The 12,666-nt window shown below is 50.6% G+C and overlaps 1 protein-coding gene across 19 annotated transcripts in view; it reads left to right on the top strand.

Moving 5' to 3' along the window:
• The window catches only part of DLG1 (discs large MAGUK scaffold protein 1), a 93,108-nt gene that overhangs the window by 8,638 nt on the left and 71,804 nt on the right, over window positions 1-12,666 (top strand). The gene's annotated exons all lie outside the window — the stretch shown is intronic.

The following is a 12,666-nucleotide window of genomic DNA, read 5'->3' as shown; positions in this document are numbered from 1 at the left end:
GGCCACAGCGATGGGGAGGCCTTTAAAGCTGCTGCCATCCAGGCCTTTTTTCCACAACTGAACTGCCCCTGCTGATGGCTTCCCTGCCCCTGTGGGCTTTTCCTATGGGGCTGTGATCCCCCCACCAGGATTGGGTTTAGCCCCCCACCCCCACCCCCGCATCACTCATGGATGCAGGAGAGAAGTGAAGAACATCTAGGACTTTTTAATGAGGGGGGAGGCTTGCTGCCTTCGGGTACACATGCATGCACCCACCCCCCAAACGTTGGGAGGAAGGGGGCTGGTGTTCCAAAGAGTTTGGACTTTTTCAAGGGGACTCCAAGCCTCTTCTTCCTCCACCCAGTGTCAAAGGAAAAGAGGAAGGGAGATCTCCTCCAATACTCTTCCTCCTCCTCCTCCTCCTCTTCCTCCAGAGCCCTAGGAACAGGCCGGAGAGATCCTTCAGGGTCCTTATATATTTGGAGGGCCCCTTCCCACAAAGCTAAAAGCGAGCTTGCACCACTTCCCCTCCTCCCTGTATGGTTTCCAGTGGGCTTTTTCTTGCTTTTGAACCAGGGATGGGGGGACAGGCAAAGGTTGAGTGGGGGCACTGATTCCTGAATGGGAGGGAAGCCACTGGCTGGAGCCGCGCAGGGGGAAAGGCTGGACGTGGCTTTATGGTTGCCCATCTCTGGGGAACACCTGCCTGTTACGGCCTTCCATCTCCCTCAGGCTTGCTGGGAGGGGACAGAAATGCCCCAGAGCTCCCTTTGTGGCGGGGTGGGGGGGGAGCACCTGCTTCCTTTGGGGCTTCCCGGGTGTTTATGGGCATCGAAGGGAAGAGAGAGAGGCAGGAGGGGGCAGTTGCAGCACAGCCCTGCAGTAGGGACCTGTTGTAGGGGTGGGCAGAGTGCCAAGCACCCAGTTTTCATCATGTGACTGCGTGGGGCGCTGTGACGGCCATAACTTCAGGCACGGGTCTTAAGTCCCTTTGTCAATAATTTTGAATGGTCTCTGAACGGTCATAAATCAAGGACTTGCTGTATTAGCAGAAGAATCCAGTGCAGGTGTTAATGGTGTAAAAGATGGGGCTTTAGAGGGCTTTAATGAAATGCAGTATGTCTAACAGTATGCAAATTCTGGGCTTGCTCCTGGCTGTCATATGAAAAGTTGCATATTCCCTCTTTCTTGGAATCAGGTGGTTATCATGGAGCCTAAAATAATAAAAGCATTCCTTTTCTCTGCCACGTTTAGAGGGCATTTATTTAAATGAGGGATACAGTGTGGAACTTTAGTGAGGGAAAATGCATATCGGATAGAAGGAGGCTGGGGATGAGCCCCTCATCCTTCTGAGGTGGCCTCCTTAACCTGACTAAGGGCAATGGGCTTACAAACAAGCCCTCACACAGACCAGTCGGTGACAACATTTAAGGGATTTTATTACAAACACCTTAACTGAAGTCGCCTTTGCGTTTTAGAACGCGGAGTGTTTCTGATTTCTAGAAATCCTATTTTGTTTCTCCAATGCTTGTTTTTCTATCTCCTCCTTCCTTTTCTTTTCGATGGTCTGTCTCTCCCCTTCCCACAGTTTTGGGTTCTCATGTTCCTCTCCTGCCTTTGTGCCCACAACTCCTTTGAGCCTGCTGGGCAGAGAGTCCCGCTGGCTTCACCCGGCCTCTTTTGGAGGGCTGCAGCTCTTGGTGGCCCCCAAGGACTTGGCTGCTGCTCTGCTCTGCTTCAGCATCATTCATGTTTTGGCCACTTTGTGCTGCCAGGACCCGAAAGGGGCAGTGCTCCAGGTTGCCTGAAATGTTTGCCCTGGCTAAGACTGCTGCCTGGTTATGCCAGCACCTGTGGCTGCGAGATGGGCGCAGTCCAGAGGGCTCCCACTGCTCAGCCAGCCCACTGCTCTGCATCCCCCGCCCCTTTTTCTGTGTGTCCCTCTCTTCCTTTGTTCTTCCAGTCTTCTCTTGGTGTTTCCCGATAACTTCTTCAGCTGTTCTTGCTGCTTCAGCTTGCCGGCTCCCCTCCTGTTTGGCGGTTCCTAAACAACCGCAGGAGCAAGGCCCTCCTAGGAGGGGAAAGCAGGGATGCTTTGTCATTGCAGTGGACATCCAGGGGAAGGAAGGAAGACCCAGGAGGCCAAGGGAAATGCTCAAAATAGCTGCACACCCTTCATTGGCGTCCGCTGGCATTTGGCCTGGTAGATAGAGCAATGTTGCTTTACAAAGACACTGGGAGGTTTTCTCCCGAGAGTTCTGTCCACGTGTTTACTGTGTATATGCGACAGAGAGGGAAATTTGGGAGAGCTGCTTCCCTGCCAAAGTCCCCCTTCATAGGGCAGCGTGAGCCGAGTCTGAAGTTGGGACATAGTTTAGATAACCCCAAAGACCCTTGAGGGCAGCAAAGGGGTCTTGAGGAAATAACAGAAGAAGATTATTTCATTGCCTTAAATGCTTTCTGAGGCTCTCTTGCTGCGTTATCATATTTCTCCATTTCAGAATATTGAGTTACTAATAAAAAAGCTGAACCTCTTGAATAAATTATAAATAGGCAAAGTAGCCATCTCATACTGCCACTAGATGGCAGTGGTGTTGCCAAAGGAGATGCCCATCCCAGGGAGCCTGAAGGGGAGCCGGAATAATATCCTGAATGAATGAATACGCTTTTCCTGCAGGTGAAGCAGCCAGACGTGGTGGATTAATGATTGTAAGGACATGGGTGGCAAATGGTGAGATGAAGGAAACAGGGTTCACCCTTCTTCCTGCATGGAAGAGGCTGTGCTGGGAGTTGCTTCAGGGGGGTTGAGGCATCTCCGAATATGGGCGAGTCTCCCAGCACAGAGAACACAGTGGTTCTGGTTGGAGAAAACCAGGATTCTGACCAGCCTGGCATTGATGTGGGGAGACATTCTGAAAGCCACTCATGAGCCCCATAAAAAAGAAAATAATAGGAGCCAGCGTGGACCATCAGGGAGGAAGTCCTGCTAGGTAGGCTAATCTTAGTTTATTCTTGTGATTATGGGGCTGACTAGTCTGCTGGCCTTCAGAAACTCTTTTCCTACCGAAGTCTGACGTCTGCTTCTCCTGTCCATCCAGTGCCTGTGCTCATAAATAGCCAGTCGTTCCACCCTTGGCCCTTCCGTTGAGTCCCTGGTGGTTCTTGTCACTGTGTCCAGGGAGGACACAGAGGCTCCAGGTGGGGCCTTGAGATGGAGGGACTAGGGCATCATGGGGCAGCTGGCAAGGAGTTGGTCTACAAGAGGATGAGCTCTCCAGCTGATGGGGGGGCGGGGCAGCAGCAAGAGGGGCAGAAGCACGGCAGAAGTGCTTGGGGGGGGGTAGCTCCTGGGGCCTGGCTCCACCAGGGTTCGGGTTGTTGGGATGTCCCGAAGGAGCTGCCAGGTTGGGAGAGTTTCATGCTGGATTTGCCTTGTGCTTGTGGAAGGCCTGGATTTTTTTTTTTGACCCTCCTGCTCTTCTCCCCTGCTTAGACTCAGAAATCTGCCCCACCCCAGGAACCTTTCTCAGTAATCTTTGAGATGACAGGAGGGGGTCCTGTATGCAGTTGGTGTAGGATTAAGCCAGAGAGCCCAGGAAACGGGGAGGATAATTCAAATGTATGCTCCAGCTGTTAGACTCAGAATAATAGATCCCAGCGTTAGAAAAAGCTGCTTGCCAGGCAGAGCAGTTTGAGACTGCGGAACTACCAGCCCAGAGAGTCCTTAGAGCATCCTCCCCCCCCACCACCATTTCTTTGGGGCATGTTGATGTTCTGCCTTGAATCGGTTTTGCTTTCCTCTCTTCTAGCCTTTATGGGGCCCCGGCTCTTAATGGAGATGCCGCACTAGTAGGAAAGCAATCGCAGAGCTGGTCTCCGGCCAAGACTGCCCTGCCAGAATCTGCCCTGGCTTTGTCCCCTGCCTTGCCGGCACCCACTGTGGACTTTCACCAGCCAGATTGGGAGCAAAGGGCACAGTGAACTTTGTGTAATCTCGATCCCTTTAAAAAACACTTATGGCTCCCTGGGTCTCCCGCAGGATTCTCTGCTCTGTATTCTTTCTTAAAGTGTGGCAGAGTTGGGCGTTCAGGATGGGCCTTGGGTTCTTATTAGAAAATTCCCTTCAGGACAATGGAATTAGTGGTAACTTCCTAAATATAGCAGTTCCACCAGTTGCAAATCCACCGTCTGCCCCACCAAGGATTTGATGCCTCTTTTTCAGGCTTCCAGGGTGCTTCTCAGACGCTGTTCTGAATATTCTGCCAAGGGTTAATGGACTTTCTTGGGCACTTCGAGTTTAAGATTTCACATAGTTTGATTTATTTATTTATTTATTTATTTATTTATTTATTTATTTATTTATTTATTTATTTATTAAATTTCTATACCGCCCTACTCCCAGAGGACTCAGGGCGGTGAACAGCCAAGATAAAATACAGATAATACAAACATTAAAAGTCCATTAACATTATTAAATATTTTGGCCGAAAACAAATTTAAAACACCCAATTTATAAAACAATTTTTTTTTTTTTTTTTTTTTATATTGGATTTCTATACCGCCCTTCTCCCTGAAGACTCAGGGCGGTGTACAGCCAGATTAAAAAACATGCAGAACAAATATTAAAAACAATTAAAAGATATATAAATTTGGCCCAATTAAAACTCATTACCAATTAAAAACGTTTAAAACATTTAAAAAACAGTTAAAAATTTCATCTTAAGCCAGCCCGGCTTGTTTAAATAAATGGGTTTTAAGGGCGCGACGGAAGGCACTGAGGTCTTGGATTCTCCGTATCTCTGGGGGGAGCTGATTCCAGAGGGTAGGTGCCCCCACAGAGAAGGCTCTCCCCCTGGGGGTCACCAGCCTACATTGTCTGGCTGATGGCACCCCGAGGAGGCCCTCTCTGTGGGAGCGCACGGGTCGATGGGAGGTCGTTGGTAGCAGCAGGCGGTCTCGAAGATAGCTAGGCCCTATGCCATGGAGCGCTTTAAAGGTGATAACCAACACCTTGAAGCGCACCCGGAAGACAACTGGGAGCCAGTGCAGCTCGCGCAGGAAATTAAACGATTTAAAAATTTAAAAGGGAGTGTTAGGCCAGGCCAGCCTGCTGAAATAAAAATGTTTTGAGAGCACGACGAAACGTGCACAGATCCGGGATCCTCCGTATCTCTGGGGGGAGCTCGTTCCAGATGGTAGGTGCCCCCACAGAGAAGGCTCTCCCCCTGGAGGCCGCCAGTCGACACTGGCCAACGGCACCCTGAGAAGCCCCTCTCTATGGGAGCATACTGGTCGGTGTGAGGCTATTGGTAGCAGAAGGCGGTCTCGTAAATACCCCGGACTATGTGGACTATGCGCTGGGAAAATTGGATGCTTCGGTACCTGTACCCCGAGAACGTGGATTTTGGCGATCATGAGGATATATCCGAAGAACCAAATCTTCCTTTCTTATGTATAGCACAGGGTGAAATATTGTATATGTTGTTTGTAATGTTAGTAATTTAAAATATAAAATGTTAAAAATAATAATAATAATAATAAAAAAAGTAAATACCCCGGTCCGATGCCATGGAGCATTCTAAATGTGGTAACCAAAACCTTGAAGCGCACCCGGAAGACCACCGGGAGCCAGTGCAGCTCACGCAGGAGGGGGGTCACATGGGAGCGCCACGCCGCTCCCATAACCACCCGGCTGGATTCTGGACCAGCTGGAGCCTCCGGGTGCTCCTCAAGGGGAGTCCCATGTAGAGACCATTGCAGCTTTATGTACAGTAGAAGCATGACAAACCTCCTCTTCCCCCAAGCTTTTGAATGGAAGCGTTTCCCCTTTCCCTTTAGAAAGAGTTCTGTAACTTTCTAACTTGAAGATCCCAGGAGGAAGTTGCTGCATCCCAAGTCAGACCTTTTGGGTTTTACGGCTGCTGAGCAACAGGAGGAAGAAGATTCAGAACAATTCTGGGCGCAGGCTGGGTGACTTTGGGCCAGTCGCTGTCTTTCAGCCCAACTCACTCGCAGGGTTGTTGTTAAGGGGGAATTAGAAGGAGGAGGAGAAGGGAGGAGGATTAGGTATATTTGCCACATTGAGTGGTTTATAAAAGTAATAAAGGCAGGGGAGAAAAAAAATAAAGTGCCAGAAGTCATTGTGGATTTGTCAAGATTTTAGTTTTGCTACATTAGCTTTTTTTGGTTTTTTTGGACTGGAATCTTCCTTTGTAGATTGTGAGAATTCGGAAGATACGACATCTTCATTTTAGCAAAGCTTTTATGTCATTCTGATCAAGCAACTGAGCCAAACAGTGGTGTTACTTAACCAGGTGCTTGTCAGCCGGCCTGGGAATATTAGGAGGATTGTACAGATTTGGCACTGGGTCTTGCACAGCACTCTTCCATGCTTTTTATGGATGATTCATTGAGATGGTAGAGGGAATGCATTCGCAAAGGGTAAAAATACCAAGCTATTGATCGGGGCTGCCCCACATCCCAGTATGGAGTCTTCAGTGCAACAGTTCAGAAATGGGGGTGACTTTGCAATACAGGCAGTCCTCACTTACTGACAACAATTGGGACCAGCAGCTCCATTACTAAGTACCACAGTCGCCGAGCAAAAAAAAAAATCATGTGACCACGCTGGACTTAAGCAACGTCACTTCCACTTCTGTTAAGCGAATTCCTGCAGTCATTAAGCAAGGTGTATCGCATGGCCATAACTTGTAATGTCATTTCTGCATTCTCCATTAATTCTGCTTGTTGGAAGGTGCTTGCGAAGATCACGAATTGCAATCACATGATAGTCGCTAAACAAGGCAGTTGGTAAGCGAGGACTACCTGTACCTGTAGCCTCTGTAATATTTGAAATTGGGTGTTGGCGTCGATAATTCCCCCAGCGGGTATACCTCATCTGTTGGTTCTCGAGGGTGTTGCTGCCTCCATCTGGATTGGGTCTCCTTGCCCGCTGGCTGTGTGTGGCCTGAATCGGCTGCTTGCTGGCACATCGTGCTTGGCTCTGTTGACGGCCACTTATTTGTGGGCCTCTAGGAGGCCTCTGGTTCTCCCGCTGCTCCTGCTAGTCAAAGGGGTAATTTGCATGGAGTGGCTGCTCCAAGGTTGTGATCCTGGCTTTTTATTGCAACGATGGGTCCTTTGATCCTCTGATAAGACTGGCGTCCTCTTTGGTTTTGCTGGCTGCTGGTCCTCCTTGCAGTTAACTTTGTCTGCCTTTGGTTTCTCCAGAGTTTTTGAGGGTTGTGGGCCACTCTTGGTACCTGGCGGCTGACATAACTGGTGTTGTATTCACATGTATTTTTTATGTTTGGGAATGTTATTTACATATTGTGTCCTGGGGTATTTTTCTGTTGTTTTGTTTCCTAATGATTTTCTGAATGATTTTTTTGGGTGTGTGTGTTCCTCTTGAATATATTCCTCTTGAATATATTTTGGATGACCTGTGGTTAATTTTTGCTTTTGGAGTGTTGTGGCTGATCAGATCCGTATTGGCTCTGGGCTTCATGTCTTGGAGTGTGACAGAGGCACCGAGAGGAGCTCTTGCAGGGCCAAAAGCGTTTAAGCCGCCTGAGAACAGATCAAAATGCAGAACCATCAGAGACAAAAGAAAGGCATTTCTTGTCAGCCTATTTCACTTCTAGTGCTTTACATACAGAAGACGGAAGAAAACTTTGTAAAGATTTTGAACACTGATGCACTATAAACAGAACTGTGTGCTTTAATACCCATCCGTCACTGGAACTCATACAAAAGTCTCTGGAGAAGGGCGGCATATACATTAAAGCAAAAAAAAAGGCTTGCTAGTGGATATTCCAATATACTTGTATTTCTGTTGTATTTTGAGCTGTCCCAATCCAGCTGTCAGGGCAAAAGCATCACATTTTTCCACAGTGTATTTATTTCTAAGTGTTTTATTCCCTGATTTCTAAAAGTCACATTGGTGACTTCAATTATCTGCACAGAGAAAGCGGCGCCCTTGCCTGCTTGCTACCCTGAAGTGGTTGTAGCAGTGATTGGCCCTTCTTCCCCTCTTCCCTCAGGCAACGGAGTAGGGGAGCGTTCCTTCTGTAACAAAATGTATGGGAGGCCTTGATTAAAGCCACATTCAAGCTACGGTATTGGTGTGTGTCCAAGAACTCTATTCACTAAGGAAGATACCTGGAGAAAGAAGGGGCACCGGAGGATTGGAGGGGTCCGGGTGGAGGAGAGGGGGAGAGATGGAGAATGGCTGGAAACAGTTCCCTAGGGACTGGGGGACTGAGAAGGGGCAACTCTGGGCACTGCAAGTAAGCTGCCTTCCATCCATGGCTCTCCCAGTTAGTGCTCGCAGCAGCAGGAGGAGGAAGGGATCCTAATTGGGGGGCCTGGAGTGGCCAGGCAGCCCTCAGGGGCAGCACGGGAGCCTCTCAGCCGAGTCCTCCTGGAGGCCACGGGAGTCGGACGCAGGCTGCCCGGGAAGGAGCTGCCAGGACCAATGAGCTGGCTGGCTTCCTCTGCTGAGTGATGCAGCCATCACTCTGCCTGTGCTCGGCGGCTGCTGCTGCTGCTGCTGCTGCTCCCCCCTCCCCGCTGGGTGGGCGGCAGGGAGGCAGCTGGGCTCTCCTCGCAGCGACCTGCAACACTGCAGGGATGAACTACATCTTTGGAAACAGCTCTCTACTCTACTTGCGGGGTAGCCGGGGTGGCACCCCTGGCTCCAGCCAGGGCTCGGCAGGGCCCAACCTGAAGTTCTGGGCCAGGAAGGGCTCTGCAGAGGAGGATCTGCCTGGGGACCGGGAGCCCCCATGCTGGCCACCCCTCCTGGCATTCTTGGCTTGCCTGCGGCCCTTCCTGGACTGCCTGGCGATTGCCCCCGGCCCCTCCAATCAGGTAATGCCAACCTGTTGAGCTTTGCCAGTTCTGGAGAGCAGGACTGGAGGGACGTGGGGTGGGGTCCCAGGGAGGCTTTTCTGGGCTTAGCTGGCTGAGATGCTTGTGTGTGGCAAGGGTGGGGCCAGGCTCTCTATTGCGTGGGACCTATCCCTCTGTGGGCGGGGAGGGGGGGCAAAGTGGGCTGGAATATTGCATCGGAGTGAGGCAGGGGCCTGATTGTAAGTGCCAGCCAGCCAGGATGGGCTTTCTGGGTGTGTCCTGCCAGATTGCAGACTCCGGGCCCCCTCAGAAGCCTGCAGAGATAAAGATCAAACATCCCTCTGAATAGAAGCTGGTCACAGAAAAGAGTCAGGGGGGGCACCCCCTGTATCTGAAATATGCCTGGCGGCAGCTTGACCCTCACCAAACACAGCTGCTGTTTTGGAGACTGGCCGAAAGGGCTGTTCTTTGGTTGCTTCTTGCCTGCAATTGTTGCTCCCGTGTCTGCTTTCCTTGAAGAAAACGGAAGCAGCTCATTGCTCACTCCCGATGTGAGTTTCCCATCTTTAGTTACGATCTGCTGTCCAGCCCAGTTCTAAAGAGCAGCTCACCAGGTGAGGCTGGTTGCTTTGCAGAGGATGGTGGGGTGTGCTTGTGGTCTTCTCCATTGGCTCCCTGACTCGCCTCCCCCCCTCCCCGGTCATCCTGCTTGAGCTCGGCCAGAGCGTTTCAGTCAATCTTGCAAGTGGCATTTGTTTGGGCGTTTCTCTTCCAGCGTTTGGCTGCCCCTCTGTGGTCTTCCTGTGTGGTCTTGCAGTAGACGTGACTTCAACCTTCTGCCAGGCAGCTCAGAGGCTTGGTTTTGGTTGGACCCAGGTTGCCCTTGAGGTCTCATCTGGGCCTCATTGGGGTCAGCTTGACACAGGGATGGCAACACCAAAGTTCCCTCTGTAATGAATCTATTGAGTGGGTTGATTCCAGCTGCAGCTTTCTAGAATTGGAAATAAGGACCTCTCTGAATGGCAGTAAAATCCTTTCAGCACCAATGCAGGGTGTGCAACAACAAATGTTCTTGGCAACTAGTGCTAGCTGAGCAAAGGGGAATGGCAGTCCATACCGGTTGTGGTTTCCAATGGTTTTCTAGGGGACTTGAGCATGGAGGCATCTCCTTAGGCCAGGTGAACCTGAGGGGATCAGTTGCGGTTGTGAGATCCTGTGGTCCCCGGCAGGGCTACAGCTGGTGCACCAGCAACAGGGCAGCCCCAAAGGCTATTTTGGCCACAGGCAAATGCTGCCCGTGCAGCTGTGAGTTCGGTGGGCACCCCACCACTGCTCCCCGTTGTCTCGTTGAGAAGCGAAAGCTCTGCAGGCAAAGAGGACACCAAGGACTCCCATACATAAGAGCCCAGAGCTAGGCAAGAGCTTATTAACATCCTGGCGCAGGTCTTCATGCCCTGCCCTGAGGGTACAGGGTTGGAGTTACGGTATCTGTATTTTGGGAGAGAGACCGTTCTGCCATGACGGAGAAGTCAAATTTCCTGAGCCCATCAGGTAGCGAGGGGACTGGAGGAACCTTCTCATCTCTCACGTTATCCCAGTTGAGTAGAGAAAGGATGTTACAGACCTTGTCGATGAAAGAATTTTGACTGGCGGGTCCAGGGAGAGGACTTCCCTGCTGTTGCTTTTCTTGCCCTCTGGAATTACCTCCCTCTCAAGGTGAGGCCGCCCCTCCCCCCGGCCTTACGCAGGATTTGGAAGACCTGGCTCTGCCAACTGGCATGGGCCTCACTGAGCAGCGGGCAACCGTGGGGGGTGGTTGGCTGGGTGAAAAATATTTTGAGGACATGTTTGTACATTTGAATATCCTGCAAATGCAACAGTGTGTATTCATGATAGCAGTGCAGGTAGTGCTTGAGTTACGAATGTAATGGAGTCTGCCAATTACATAACTGGAGGATTTGTTGGAGCGAATCACGTAAAATGAACGTGAAAGCTCCCTGCTTTCGTCCATGTATTCGCTAATCAAATGTGCGGATCGTTAAGTATACATGAGGTGTCTCAGAGTGAGGAAGGCCATGGGGGGACGCTAGTGAATAAAAAGTCCACCTGCTTAAGACCACCCAAGGCCGCCTCTGATCCACTGAGATACCTCATGCTCCTCACACTTGCTTCCCCTCCCCTTCCCAATCCTGCTGCACCGGGTCACTTACCTTGTGAAGATCTAGCGAGCCTACAGAACCTTCCAGTCTTGGCACCCAAAACACCAAAAGGAGGCTTTGGGGCAGTGAAATATGTTTGCAGACACTTCGGCAAAGCCTATGCCAGCAAGAACGGAACCGGGAGGGACACACCAGCCCCTTGTGGGCTCTGTTCTTGCCAGCAAAGGCTTTTTGCAAAGATGACCGGAGCCTGTAGGGATACAATCTCTATTCAGGCTTCCGCAGGGAAATGGCAAACAGAGGGAAGGCCTGAAGCTCAAAGCCTTTTGCCGCACATCTTGTCCAGGCCTCAGTTTGCACCTCCCGCCTGGACTATTGTAATGCTCTCTACATGGGGCTCCCCTTGAGGAGCACCCGGAGGCTCCAACTGGCTCAGAGTGCGGCCGCGCGGGTGGTAATGGGAGCGACATGGCGCTCCCATGTAACACCTCTCCTGCGCGAGCTGCACTGGCTCCTGGTGGTCTTCCGGGTGCGCTTCAAGGTTTTGGTTACCACCTTTAAAGCGCTCCATGGCTTAGGGCCTGGTTATTTACGGGACCGCCTACTACCACCAATAGCCTCCCACCGGCCAGTACGCTCTCATAGAGAGGGACTCCTCCGGGTGCCGTCAGCCAAACAGTGTCGACTGGCGGCCCCTAGGGGGAGAGCCTTCTCTGTGGGGGCACCTACCATCTGGAATGAGCTCCCCCCGGAGATACGGAGGATCCCGGATCTGCGCTCCTTCCGCCGTGCTGTGAAGACCTTTTTATTCCATCAAGCGGGCTTGGCCTGATCTCTTCCCTTTTTAAATATGTAAATTTTAATCTGTTTTTAAATTATTGGGGTATTTTAATTTGTCTGGGCCAAAAAGTTTAATTTGATTTTATCGGGTTTTTTAAATTTTGTGTATTTATGTATTTTATTGTTGGCTGTTCACCGCCCTGAGTCCTTCGGGAGTAGGGCGGTATACAAATCAAATAAACTAAACTAAACTAAACTAAGTTCTTCTGAATGAACAGTGATCAAGTTGATTACCTGGCTGTGCTTCATTTCTTCAGGAAATAAAGTAACACTGTTCAGTCTATGGAAACAGCTCCCTTATCCTGCAGGTCACAGAGGCTGCAGTGGCAGTCCTGATGGGGGCATTCGCCTTTGGGGTGCTTAATGGGGTGCTGATGAAGAAGAAGGAGTCTGTCCTGGGACCCATCTTGCCTGTTCTGCATTTTTATTAATGGCATAGATCAGCGGTCCCCAACCATTCTGGCTCGGCAGACCGGCAGAGGCGATGGCGGGGCAGTGGGGTGGGAGAGGGGATGATTTTGCTCAGGCGTATGAACCACTTTCTCAAATGCAGCTCGGCACATGGCACTTGCCCACCACTTCTTTTGCCTGGTTCCAAACGGGCTGCAGCCTGCCACTGGGCCCACGGGTTGGGGATACCTGGCATAGATTATCAAATTTGCAAGTAACACAAAACTAGGGAAATCTGGGCAGAGTTTAACAATTGGCTGAAATGAACAAAATGGGCAGGCAGAACTACAATATCTTACATCGGGGGTGGGGGGTGGGGAGAAAATAAGTGGAAACCTGGTTTGGCAATGGTTCATATGAACGGGCGTCCACAAATCAAATAAGG

The sequence above is a fragment of the Pituophis catenifer genome, unplaced genomic scaffold (genome assembly GCF_029215685.1).
Source record: "Pituophis catenifer annectens isolate HBS135680 unplaced genomic scaffold, rPitCat1.0.hap2 SCAF_6, whole genome shotgun sequence".
In the NCBI taxonomy this organism is placed as follows: Eukaryota; Metazoa; Chordata; class Lepidosauria; order Squamata; family Colubridae; genus Pituophis; species Pituophis catenifer.
This window is presented reverse-complemented; position numbering and strand designations above follow the sequence as displayed.